Source organism: Arachis hypogaea, chromosome 16, assembly GCF_003086295.3.
Source record: "Arachis hypogaea cultivar Tifrunner chromosome 16, arahy.Tifrunner.gnm2.J5K5, whole genome shotgun sequence".
Taxonomy (NCBI): Eukaryota; Viridiplantae; Streptophyta; class Magnoliopsida; order Fabales; family Fabaceae; genus Arachis; species Arachis hypogaea.
Genome location: NC_092051.1, coordinates 122914425 through 122928994, shown reverse-complemented (window position 1 = coordinate 122928994; position 14570 = coordinate 122914425).

Here is a 14570-nt window from a genome sequence, read left to right as displayed (position 1 = left end):
GGTGCTGTTGATTAGGTTTAAACTGTTATTGATCCTATGTTGCTGTTTCATTGATTTACTTTTGTGCTAAACTGGTTTATATAATGCTGCTGCATAGTATTATTGCTGCCTTATTCTTGTGTTGGCTGTTGCTGGAATGAACAAATTCTGAATTATTTGTGCAATAGTGATAACTTTGATGAATTTCTAAGTCTAAGCTATCACTACTGCTGCATTCTTGCAATAGCTTCTATTTGAAGTGAATGATGGTTGTGAATAACTCTTGAGTGTTGCTGTGGATGAATGTTTCCTTTCTTTTGCTGCATATGTATTACATCATCAAAAGTATTTTTGCAAGATATCTAACATGTTTATTTCTTTTACGTGCAGGAAGACATGATGTGATGAAGAAAATATGTTCCATACAAATATCACATGGGATGGGTCTTACAATGACCTTAGTTATGTAAATGTAATATTTTGATGTGTTATGTACTTTTTGAGGTATTACATGTAATTGGAAAAATTACACTCTATTTTGATTTGTGTTGTTTAGACTAAAAATTAAACATATCTATCTTATAATGAAATTTTTATGATTTAGATTTCTTGAATTTCTTATTTTTAGATTTATTTTATGATTATTATCATTTTGGGATGTGATTATAATTTAAAAAAATTGAATCTCATAAACAACAACAGGCTATAGTCACCGTTTTAAAAAAAACGTGACCATAGATAAGGCTATGGTCACGGTTTTAAGGAGGGGTGACCATAGAGGCTATGACCACGGCGAAAAACCGTGACCATAGATAGGGCTATGGTCACAGTTTTAAGGAGGGTGACCATAGAGGCTATGGCCACAGTGAAAAACCGTGACCATAGATAGGCTATGGTCACGGTTTTAAGGAGGGGGTGACCATAGAGACTATGGCCACGGTGAAAACCGTGACCATAGATAGGGCTATGGTCACGGTTTTAGGTGGGGTGACCATAGAGTCTATGGCCACGGTAAAAACCGTGACCATAGATAGGGCTATGGTCATGGTTTTAAGGAAGGGTGACCATAGAGGCTATGGCCACAGTGAAAACCATGACCATAGCCTTATCTATGGTCACGGTTTTAAGGAGGGGTGACCATAGAGGCTAAACCGTGACCATAGATAAGGCTATGGTCACGGTAAAAAAACGTGGCCTAAAGTGTCAGATTTTGAAAATTGAAACCGTAACCATAAAAACCGTGACCATAGATAAAAAAAAACCATGACCATAGACCTATGACCACGAGAGAATAGGCCACGGTAAAAAACCGTGACTATAAGTCCAAAACCGTGACCATAGATCTATGGTCACCCTTTTTACTAGCTATAGTCACGGTTTTTTACCGTGACCATAGGCTTTTTTTTTTTTTGTAGTGTGAATTGAATTTCAATGTTTGAAATAAAAAATTACAATAGTTTAAATTAAATTCTATAATTTTTTTTAAAATCAATTCCAACTAAATAGGTCTCGTTTAAAATTTTATTCCATCAAAATTTTACTTAAAATATAAAATATCTTAAATGTCTATGTGACTTAATTACTTTTTTTTATCTATTTATTTTTTTTTCAAGGCCTCTTACCTCTCACACTACAAGGGAGGTGTAAAATGGCGGCGGTTTTTTTCTTGATTAGCGGCGGTTTACGCAAAATCAAATGCCGGCGGCTAATTGGACCGCTATGGATATGGACGTCGGGATTGGATTTGGCGGCGGTTTCCAGCAACCGCTGGTATAACCGCCGCTAAATCAAAATTTTGCGGCACACGAATAGAGAACCACCGCCAAACCAGACTGACACGATTTGTTTCATATTTACCGGCGGTTTTCGAACTGCCGCAATTTATCTCGATATGTCCAAGTTGCCACATGTTTAGCGGCGGTTTTAAACCGCCGCTAATTTAAGAAAAAAAAAAGAAATTTGGATTTTTCAAAAAAACGCATAATTTTTTTAAAATATTATTGAATCAATTTTTATTCTTTTTAGATTTTTTATTATTTTAAGAGTGAATATTTTCAACCTTAAAATCTAAACTTTTAGCAAAAAAAAAATTGAAATATAAGCAAAACAAAATAATATATTCATAAAAATACGAAGAAAATAAATCTCTTTCAAAGAGTTGCTCAGTCTAATTCAATAAAATGTTTGCTTCAATCCAAAATATCTCCAATCCTAATATTCTATTTTTCACTATATTATTCCACGAAACTCATCCCTGCAGCGATGTCTAGTGGCAGCTCCTCACCTTGCCGTTGAAACAGATAAATTAGAGCACTCTCCATCGCCTTCATCTTTTTCTTCTCTGCTGCTGCCTCATCCTCCATCGCCTTCCTCTTCAACTTCTTGCCTTCCAGCTCTGCCTGCAGTTCAAGCAGCTTCCTCTGGATCTCTGGAGATTAAGCACTATACAGCCAAGCTCATATATGCAATTCCTCTTTTATGGTTTTTACCTTTAAAAAAAAAAGTTAACATGTCTAGTGAGACATACATATATGCACAATATAGATGTAATAAGAAAAATCAATTCCCAAATCCAAATCCAATAAATCCAAATCGATATAGACACAATATTTTAAATAAAATTGAAGTGGATTGGGAAGTAAAAGTGAAACCAATACTATGCAAATTGTAACAAAATTATATTAAATTTACTATATATATCGATCTAAATTGGCATGTATTTAATATTTATAGTCCAATTGTATATCCATATATACGAATGTAGGAGGAGTGTCTCATAAATTGCTCTCTGCTTTAATTGTTGTCGTAAGTAACCAATATAACTTACTAAATCGTTAGATCAACGATGATTTATTTTTGTCTTACTAGTTTGTACCCAATAACAGTTTAACTTCATATACACCCTCATAGTAAATTATTAGACACTTGCAATGATTTACATGTAAGTTTTGAGTTTACTTCGTCAACAATAAATTAGAAAAGAAGACACAAATGCATATATTTTTCAATCAAGATATTCATGTAGAATTGATTTTCAACTAATTTATGTCTGATAAATCCAACAAGTAACTAATAAGATGAAAATGCATTCAGGATATTTCATCAGTATATAGGTTCCTATAAGATTGAGAACATGTAAGGATTAGTTTGATAAATTTACCTTTGTGGATTTGAACATGATTTGTGCAGGGTAGTTAAGGAAAGCCAGAGACCCCTTTGTTAGGCCATGAGAACCCATAAGAACAATTGAAAGCTTCACATAAGTTTTTCATGGATTCACCATTTGCTTGCTTGTGAAGCCTTGAAGGTAAATCAGGAAAAGGTAAACAAACCCTTGAATAAATGTGAAGTACCAATCATAGCTGAAAATTAATAAACCACCAAATCATTAGTCACAAATTAATATCACTAACAAATAAAAATAGTACTAATTAATTCATCGTATATCTTGCTGAGTATATATATATTAGTCTTACTCCTAAATCCTAATCTATCTATCTGTCTATCTATCTTGGTCAACCTATATATAATTGTTGCTGCACATTTTAATCAGCACGAATCCCTTCAGTCAAGTTTATTATAGGAGCCAAACTGTGACCAACCTTGCTACAATCAAGTCTATATATTCTAATAACTTGGGGATATGCATTTATCAAAAAAGCATACCTTCACTGAGGATTAAGATTTGGATTAAATGAAGAACACTTTGACAATAAGAAAGAAAGAAAAAATAATTTTATTACCTGTACATTAGACTGCGAAGTTTGAAATATGTTTCATCATCATAGAATAGGTGACAATAGGACAACCTCCCATCCCTTCCAGCACGGCCTATCTCCTAAAAAAGCCAATCCAAATATTCAAAAAGACCTATGAAAGAACATTTTGCTATATTTTTACTAGTTTAAAAAAAATCATATACCTGCACATACTCCTCCAGACTTTTAGGCAGACTATAATGAATTACCTGAACATAAATATGACATGGGTTTCCAGAATGATTTAGTTTGACATATAAGATATTTATATAGGAATGTGAATATTCATAGAAATTGATGTAGAAAAGCATAATATGTTAATAAGCCTTACAACTCCAACATCACTTTTATCCAGTCACATACCAAATGCCACAGTTGCAACAACCTTCATAAAAAGTCACAAGGAGTCAGTTGGCAAATAAATTTGTGTCTGAAGCACCAACAGGAGAAAACATGATGAAAATATTATAGAACAATGAATTTAAGCACCACAAAATTGACAAAACTAGAAATTAGAACAAAACTTTTTATCTTACCACTCTGATCTTGTTGGAGGTAAACAACTCTTGGACATAGTTGCGTTCCTTTAAACTCATACCACCATGATAACACTATTTTAATCCAAGTCAAGCATCAGATTTATAATTCAATAGCAAGGCTTAACAGAATTATCTAACTTGCCTATTTTTCAGCAAAGACACCAATAAATGAAAATTGTCCCTTAGTTGTGCCTTTTGAATAAGATTTGTGCAAGGAATATCTAGAGCAGACATGATGGCATCTAAAGTTGTGTTTGTAGCAGTTGCTGTCATTGCAAGAATAGTACCTATGTTAAGCCTTTTACGGAGCAAAGATGCTCTAAGCCTCATGAATGATGGTTGGAAATTGTGAGACCTGTAGAAACGTTAATCACAAGATCAACAGGGAAGCAGATCAAAGTGGAAACATTAATATGAACAAAATACATCCGAACCTCTCACCATTCAGAAATACAGTGTGCTTCGTCAACAACAAGTGAGATGCCTAACATACCAGAAATAACAGACAGAAACTCCTCATTTAGGAAGTGCTCTGGGGAAACAAAAAGCACCTATATGAATTAGAATTGCAAACATTAGCCATATGTAACAACTAACAAGTACTACCATCACCAGTAAATAAAACTGGCATGCAAATCTATCATCTGCAATGGCCTAAAAACAAAAGTAACCACTCTGCAAGAGTTCAACTTTTTTCTTCACTATCAAAACCAAACCAAAGTAGCATTCAGTTGCAGAAACTCACCTTCATTGCACCTTGTCTAAGCTGGTTCAGTGTTTCAGCTGCTTCCTCAGATGTCTACAATTGTTTAACAACGAACCAAACAAAAAGATTAAATAACCACGTCCCATACATCCATCAGAATAAGTAAATTACATCAGATGAAATACCTGACTGCTGCTTAAACAACCTTTTCATATACAAGGTTAAGACAGCAGAACAATAGATGAAAATTCCAAGCTCAGACGCAGAACATAGATGCTATTAGCATACAAAGAGCATAATGGAGATCAACATGAACACCTTAGCGTTTCTTTATATGATTTATACACGCACCTAAGTCCCTCTTTTTTAATAATTCCAATTCCAAAAATGGGAAGCACAATCCATGACCAATTGAACATTCCTCTAATAATGATAATGACCCTTTTTATTTTTATATATTTTACCTCATTTAGAGTGTTAATAACTAGTTTACTACTATTTCGAATTAAAATTTGACTTAATGAGAATGTTAATAACTTAGAAGTTCTGATCCTGATATATGGTAGATAGCTAGTCATTAGTACTGAAGTTAAGTCATTTCTAACTTTATGGAAGAACTCTAATAAAGCAACGCATAAAAGCTATCGATCCACATGATTCAGCTGAAATTAAGCTGAGCTGAACCTTAAGGCTCTCAATTGATAATGTAAGTGTGTAACAGATTCTCAGAAAAAGGATGGTTGGGAACCTTATTTCAAACAGTTTCATCCATAACATTATGTCAAAAACAGACTTGAACATTATTGAAACTAAATCAATCAAATAACTTTTTTCATTTATTTATTCTAACTATCAATTTTAATACAAATCACACAATAAATAAATAAAGTAGTACCTTCAAATCCCTAATTCTAAATAGCAACAATTAACCCCAATTAATAGAAGATATAGATAAATTCTGAATCAAAGTAACCTGAATCAAAATTTTGAACCAAGAATGAAAACAAGAAAGAAAGATCAATGTGGAAGAACGAACCAGTAACAGGAGAGAGGCCACGATAGTTCAGATTGGCGCACGGGGAAGGAGGGTGTAAGGGTTTCATGCACGATCGAGGAGATGGGAAACTTCGACGCCGGTAAGAGAAGGACGGAGGGCAGCCGCGCGACTCCACAACCACACAAAGGCGCAGGGTGAATCGAAGATTAGGGATTTCAGGCACCGTGGATGAGGGAGTATGGATTTCAGGCACTGTGCAGGAGAGTCGAAAGCTTGACGCTGGAAAGAGGAGGATGGATCAACGACGCACGGTGGAGCAGTAGTGCCAGGGTTTCATGCGCTACCAATCTCACTTTGCGGGTTTATGCAAGATTGGGGAAAATATTAGTTATAAGATAAAAAAAAAGTCAAAATAAAAATTGAATTATGATAAAGATCCAAATTAGTGGCATTTCAAATGCAGTCGCCACCGATGGTGCGGCACATGAAGAATTGGTACTTTTGCTGACATGTTTTGTGGCGGTAAGCTGAGCGGCCGGCAATTTTTTGCCGTTATGCTCCGTGTCTCTTGTAGTGTCAACACACGCGGTCTTCCTCAGCACCTCCACTCTCCTTCCCTTCACTGCTTCGTCTCACTATTCTTCTCTTTTAACTTGATTTATTGTAGAAGACAAAACAAATAGACATAAAGTACGTATATGTTAACGTCTCAACCGTATGCATACCGTATGTTGTTCTTCTCTCAAGTGAATTTTGCTTCCACATAATGCAAAATTATACGCTGCTCCAATCAACTAGAAAATTTTAAAGCTATTAATTAGTGTGCTATAATTTTTAGTAAAATTGATAAACATTTGTGTTTAATGTAGTGTACATATATATATGTGTGTGTTTATTCAATTATATATACTCTGCTTATGTTTATTCAATAGAACAAAAACAAAATATTAGAAAACCAAAGCAAAAAAGGGTTTGGTTCAGTTTGGATGGCAAGATATTTTCTTGGTTTGCTTATTTGAATGAATTGGTATTAGTTTATATCATGTTTTCAAAGTACATATCAAAGAATATAACGACCAGACAGAGGTGAATGGAAAAAAGGCAACAAGGAAAGAGGCGGCGAACAACAAAAGTTGAGACTCTCAGACAAAAACAAAATGAAAAAATACAGGTAAATAATATAAATGTTAAATAACAGTTTAAAAAAAATTAAATTAATTATTAAAATTAAATATTTAATTTATTAAAATAATCAATTTTAAATTTAAATTATTAAGATTAGACATTTTTTTTTAATATTCTACTATATCACGTTTTCATTTCATTTCAATCCTATTTTTCTTCCTCCATTTACACGTCGTTTATCCAGACGGTCCTTCCTTTGCCGCTCACTCCGACACACCTCCACCTCTGCCAGTCAACCCAATGCACCTCTCCCTCAACAAAATTTGTCTATATTCATTTTTTTATTGAGTGCCACAGCCTTTGTAGGGTTAATTACATATGAAGTTTCAATGATAAGACATTTCTATACGGCCGATATCACTTAAACACGTACATTTCACAAATAGTTCATCATAATAAATAAATTCTAAATCCTAAATTCTATAATATGTTTACAAATACATTTTATTTATCTATATAATATTTCTCATTATTACTAGAAAAATAGCTTCCTAAATAATCGAACATTATACGATCATCCTCAAACACCTAGTAAATTTTAACGAGATATTTTGAATGGTTTCTTTGGCATTGATCGAGCAAAGTGGGAGAAGCTAGTAGTCCGTGAAGCATAACGAAGCTTAGAGGAAGGTGCAGGTGCAAGAGGTATAGAAGATGAAGGTGTTCCAGGAGTCCGTGGAGCTTGTGCGATTGGGGTAGGTATTATTTGAGGTGCATAAGGAGATTCAGTTGAAGGGGTTATAGGAGTCCATGGTGCATAAGGAGGTTCAGCTGAAGGCGTTATAGGAGTCCATGGTGCAGGTGGTGTAGCTATTGAAGGTGCATAAGGAGGCTCGACCGAAGGTGTAATAGGAGTCCATGGTGCAGATGGTGCATAAGGAGGTTCAGACGGAGGCATTATAGGAGTCAATGGTGCAGGTGGCGTAACTATTGAAGGCGTTATAGGAGTCCATGGTGCAGGTGGTGTATAAGGAGGATGAGCGGAAGGTGTTATAGGAGTCCATGGTGCATAAGGAGGCTGAGTCCATGGTGCAGGAGAAGGTAATGGAGGAGACCATGCTGGCCACACATATATAGCAAGCTTTTGTCCCAATTTACAATGATTACCAATACTTGAAATGTACCATCTTGCCCCTGTGCCTCCAAATATAATCTCATCTTCTCCACTACTCAATGTTATTGCATTAGGAGAAACTGAACAAGTTATAAACTCATCTGGATTCACTCTCACCACGTTGTCCCACCCGGGAACATACTTGAACACTATAAACATATATATTAAATTGTACATTAACATAACTATATCATTTTTAATATGAGAAAATGATATTTTTCTCTTCATTACTCAAATAAAAATGTCAAAAAAATTATTTTTATTAAAATTAAACTGGACAATTAGTTTAACTAAAAAATTAAAAAATTAAATTTTAAATCAGTTTAAATTAATAGTTTTTTATAAAAAATTGACTATAATATCTATATTATAAAAAATAATTATATTTCTAATATATATATATATATATATATATATATTTTAAAAATTTTAAATCCTAACCTTATAACAAGAGAGAAGTAAAGGGCTGCTAGAATTTAGGATTTTTAAAATTAATATATATAATAGGAGTATTTTAGTCATTTTCTATAATAAAAATATTATAGTTATTTTTTATAAAAAAAAATATTAACTATTTAGACCAATTATTAAAAAACATCTTTAAAAAGAGACGTTTTAGATGTCTTTATTGAGTGGCTTTCTTAAATAATACTTTGCTATGCTCCTCTCTATTTATAAGATGTATATTTTTTTCCTTCAAAATTAAAATAACATGAACTTTATTATTATTGTAATAAATTTTATTATTTTGAATATTTTAACACATAATACAAAATATTTAACTTGTTATAAAAATACTTAATTTAAAATTATTTATATATTTCATGACGAACAATAAAATGTTAAAAATAAATATATTGATTATTTAATAAATATATATTTATATTATTATGAACCAAATAATTATCACTAATTTATATATATAATTATAATGATTATTCAATGATATTTTCGTAAAATAGATTAAAGTATATATTATTCTAATCTGATAAAAAAAAGAGCGTATATCTTATAAATAAAATAGAAGGGAAGAGATTGGGGTGTCATGAACGTTATTTTGTTTTTAATATTGATTTCTTTATTCATTTTAATTTGGATATCATTTTAAATAAATTGATAATTAAATAAACTTACTTCTCTAAATATAATTTACATCTCTAAGAGTTAAGACTATGAATTGAATGAGTTTAATTACCAATCCGGTCCCCAACATAGAAATTCTTGTCTGCAGCCCAAGCTTGGTAATCAAATAATGTTCTCCAACCATAGTCATCTCCAACTATGTATTCTTCGACAGCTATGGTTGAGAAGATGGTAGAAAATGCAACAAGGATTATTATTAGAGTACGAGAAAGAGCCATGCTTAATAAACCTAATTAAGCACTTTCTCTAAGTATGCGATTATATTGAGATTGACAGAATGGACATAAATAAGAGTTTCCGGAGAAGTTTACAAGGGTTGTAAGGTATACGTGTTGCGTGTGTCGTAAACAACTAAGGACGGCCTCACATAAATTTGATACCCAATTTTAACAAGTATTAATACAAGTGGAAACTCAAATGCAGTTAACTTTACGTGAAGTTGATAACTGAGAATTGTTAGATAAAAATTTAGTCAAATTATTTAAATTATTTAATGGCTTTCACTTATCAACTTCACGTAAAGTTGACTGCACCTGAGTTTTTACCTTAATATAATATTAACAATAATACACCCACTCGTATTAATATATAGTTTTTTATTTTAAATTATATATTTCTATCATTATGTAATTAAAGAAATACAGAAGCGTATGTATATTTTTATTTTTAGTATTTTTTTTTAAATTTAAACTTTCACTGACTCTTAGTCCAAGAAACTAGAAAGCAAACAAAACCTCTGTTTTGTAGCAATGTTTGCTACATATTTATAGGTTTCTCGGTTTTATGGGTTTTTTTTTTTTGTAAAAGTTTAATTTTTGGTTTATTCGAATTTGATTTGCAGGTTTATTATTGTTTGATTAGGGATTTTGTTAGATTTGATCAGTACAGATTATATATTTTATAGTAAATTTTAGAAATTTGATTTGTAAATTTGTTACCGTTTCATTTTTAGATTTATTGATTTTTCATAAGAAATTTTGTTGGGATTTTTATTTTTATTTTTTATTTAATTTAAAAAATATTTGAAGAGCATATGTTGTTCGTGTATTAAAAAAATTAATTAAGCTTTAATGAATGTTATTCTAATAAATCTTACCTATTTTTTTTTTTATAAATGTCAAAATTGTATCAGCTGTAAAGATATACACCTAATTGTAACATTAATATATAGTATTAGGAGACTTGGTGATAACGAACTGAGAATTATGTTCAATATTTAATTGTTGTCTTTTTGTGGTGTAACAAGGATACGCCACGTTTAAAGAAGAAAAATTGTAAAGAAAGGAAATACATTTTTTTTTTGGGTAAAATATCATTTTGTATATAATATTTATGTTTTATTAAAAAATATTATTAACGTTTGATTTCATTTAATTTTGTTTTTAATATTTTTTATTTATTTAATTTTATCTTTAATATTTTTAATTTATGTTAATGTTATTTCTGTAAATTTTTTATTTTGTCTTTAACGTTTTAAATAAAGTTATTGTGTAGGGATTATTTTGACACATATAAAAAATATTAAAAAATTAAATAAAATTAAAAATATTTTTAAGAAAATTACGAACACTAGTAAAAAAGTATCCTTACCTTTTTTTTTCGTTAAATAGTCTTTCATTTTAATTCAAAATAATTTTAAAAGTTTTAAACTTTTTGATCCCACAGTTTTAAACCATAAAATCAAAATGATTCTTATTTTATCATTAAGTTAATACTATAATGAAAATTTTATATGGATTATGATTCATATTCGAATACTTCGGTCTGCAACATCATATCTCGAAACTAACTTTCAAATATAAAAAATATTTCCTAAATAACAAAACCGTTATAAGTGTAAAAACCGGCATAACCGCTTTAGTAAAAATAATAATTTTTAAGTGCTCGAAGTAGATTCAAAATTTTTAATTTGAAAATAAAAAGGTAAAATTTGATTTAGTAAAATTTTTTGAGTTGGAAAATATAACCTTTTTGAAAAGTTTTTGTTAAAAAATGCGTACTGGTGCCTAAGCTGGCAGTACCGGCTCTAGTCTGTCTAATATCGCGTATTTTGAAAAATAAGATTTTGAAAATTGATTTATTATTTTGAAAGGATAAAAAATAATTTAGAATTAAAAACTGGACATTAATCTTAAAGATTTTGGTCCAAAATGAGCCAAACGGACTAAAAACACTTAGCGTGTTGGACCGGGCTCAAGTGGGCTCAAGTCCAACATATATATGGCTTAACTAATGAGCTTTGAGCTCATTTTCCATCACAAAGAGAGAAAGAGGCGCGGTTTGAGAGAAGAGAGGAGAAAAGGTGATGTTACTATTTATCATCACTTTTCGGGAGCCATATCTTGAACTACGGAGCTTCGATAGCCGTTTGTGGCCACGCGAAACTCTCGTCGAGCTCTTCATTTCTATTTAAGAAAATTTGGTAAAAATCTAAGCTCACACTCCAATTTCCTGTCCTAACATTTTTTCATTTTTGGGTTTGGTCTTTGAGTAGATTTTGTGATTTTGTTTGTTTAGGAGTGATCTAACATTGAAGTATTATTGGGTTTTGCTCCTAATGTCCTTATGGGTAAGGTAAGTCTCTTCAAACTCTTGTGGTTTGATGTTTTGGTTAGGCATAGTGTTGATTCTTAGTATGTTATATGTGTATAGCTTGATAGTTGGTGAGTTTTGGAAGTGGTGTTGGTGCTTGAGGCTTGTTGATCTTGTTGGAATCAAGCTTTGGGTGTTTGTGCATATTGGGAATCGGCCAAGGTATGATTTCGGTTTTCTTTATGCAATATGTAATGCTTCTGGATACTTAGTTTAGTTGACCTTAAGAGAGGATTGAATGTTGGGTGTATGTTTAATTATATATAAATTTGATGTTTGATGATAAGTTATATGGAGGTGGATGATAAATGTTGTGATTTATTATTGTTGATGAGGGTTTGATGATATTGATGATGAGTGGGAGGTTGATAAGGGGTATGAGGGTTATTGGTGTTAATGATATATTATGATGTTGGTTGATATTGATAGATGTGTATGTTGATTGTGGTAATATGAATGTTGACAATGATTGCTAATGTTGAGGTTAATTGATGAGGAGTATGAATATTGATTTTGATGACAATTGGTGAAGGTTGTGAGTTTTATGAGGATAATGTGAGGAATAAACATTTAGATGGATTTTGTTAATGTTAGATATTATTTGGTGATGGTTATTGAAATTGATGAGGACTTGTAGTAGTTGTTGATGTTGTTTTGGTATTGTTTGGGTTATGATTAGTTTGGTTTTGAATTAGGAGTTTTGGTAAAATTGAGGTTTAGAGATTTTTGGTTAAAAATGGACTTTTGGTGAACTTTGACAGATTATATCTTGAGCTACGGTTTTTGAAATTGAATGAATTTTATATCAAACTAAAGATAATTCAAAGATCTTTAAAATGATATAGATTTTGTAGAAATCAGAATTTTGTAGAGAAAGATATGATCATCGAAAGTTAGTGCCAGAAATCTGAAATTCTGTGATGTTGCAGAATTGTGATTTCTGGTTTGTGTGCGCACGCACACACTGGTGCGCACACACACCTTACGAATTTTGCAAGTTGTGCGTACACACAGCCCCGTGCCCACGCATACGTTGGAAGGTGCTTTCTATTGAGGGCATTCGCACGCCTTGTGCGAGCAAACAGAATTGGAAAATTTTACTCCTGTGCATACGCACACCTCTATGCGTACACACACATCTTGAAAATTCTCCTGGGCGTGCGCACGCACACCTCTGTGCGTACGCATACTGTCCTGTTTTTTAATGAAAACCTTGTTTTTAACTGTTTTACCTTTCAGGCAAGCTTGCAAACTTCTGTAACACTTGTTTAAAACCTTTTTTCCAGTTTTGAGGTCTTGAATCAAAGGAGAAAATAATAAAGGAATAAATATGGGTATTGTTAGTTATGAGTTTAGAGCCGGTGACATAGGTTTGGAATGTTTGTATAATTTTCTAGCTTGAATTGGTGAATGTTGGGTTGTGAAGTTTATGGTTGAAGAGATCATTGAGAAAAGAGAATGCTTATGATGAATTTGAAAAGTGAAAACCAGTGATGGGATGGTTATGATGAATTGAGAACTTGGAAAGGAATGATGAAATTATTAGATTATATGGGAGTGTACGGAGCCTGTATCTCCGGCGTGGCAGATTTTTCTGCTGCATGACTAATTGTTGTTGAGAGTGTGTGGAGCCTATATCTCCGGCGTGGCAGATTTTTCTGCTGCATGATTAGTTGTTGTTAAGGGTGTGCATGGCCTATATCCCTGGCGTAGCAGATTTTTCTGCTGCATGAGTAGTTGTTGTTGTTTCCTTCTTTGCTGCATGAAGTGTGCGGGGCCTATATCGCTGGCTTAGTAGACTCCCTACTGCATGAGTGTGCAGGGCACTATATCTCTGGCGTGGCAGAAAAGGCTACATCTGGAAGGATGTGTCGGGTTGGTATTTACGGACTGACAAGTGATATCACGAGCCAATAGGACAAGCATTCATCATATGCATCTCTTATGTGTTTGTTTGCTTTGATTTCTTAAGTTTGTCTAATTGTATAATATGCCTACTTGCTTCTTGAATTAATTGTGATATATGAATACTACCTGTGTTTTACTTGATTGCATTATCTGTGATTGCCTGATGCTGAGAAGGTTAGGTAGGCGGTGGCGATGAGATCGCATGGAGGGTAGGTTGGTGAAGGTTGTGGGACAGCGGTGACTAATTTTAGTTAGAAATCCCCTAAGATTAGAAAACCCTGTATATTGTTTATGGTATTTATTTATTTATTTATTTTTTATAAGCGTGGATATCTGTATCAGTTTGAAGTTCTAGGATTGCCTTTGGCGTCCCGGAACCTTACATCTAGCATATTGGGTACTGTTACCATATTGAGAACCTCCGATTCTCATACCATATGTTGTTGTTGATTTTTCAGATGCAGGTCATAATTCACCTCGGTGAAATTGCGGACATGGTGACAGAGCGGAGTATGGTTTCTTCTTGGTTTATTTCTATTTTATTTTGTTGTAGTATTTTCTCTCACCCTTTCTGTTTTAGACTTTATGGCCTTAGAGGCTTACATGAGAGATAAGTTGTATAAGCTGTTTTAACTCAAAGACTCTGTAT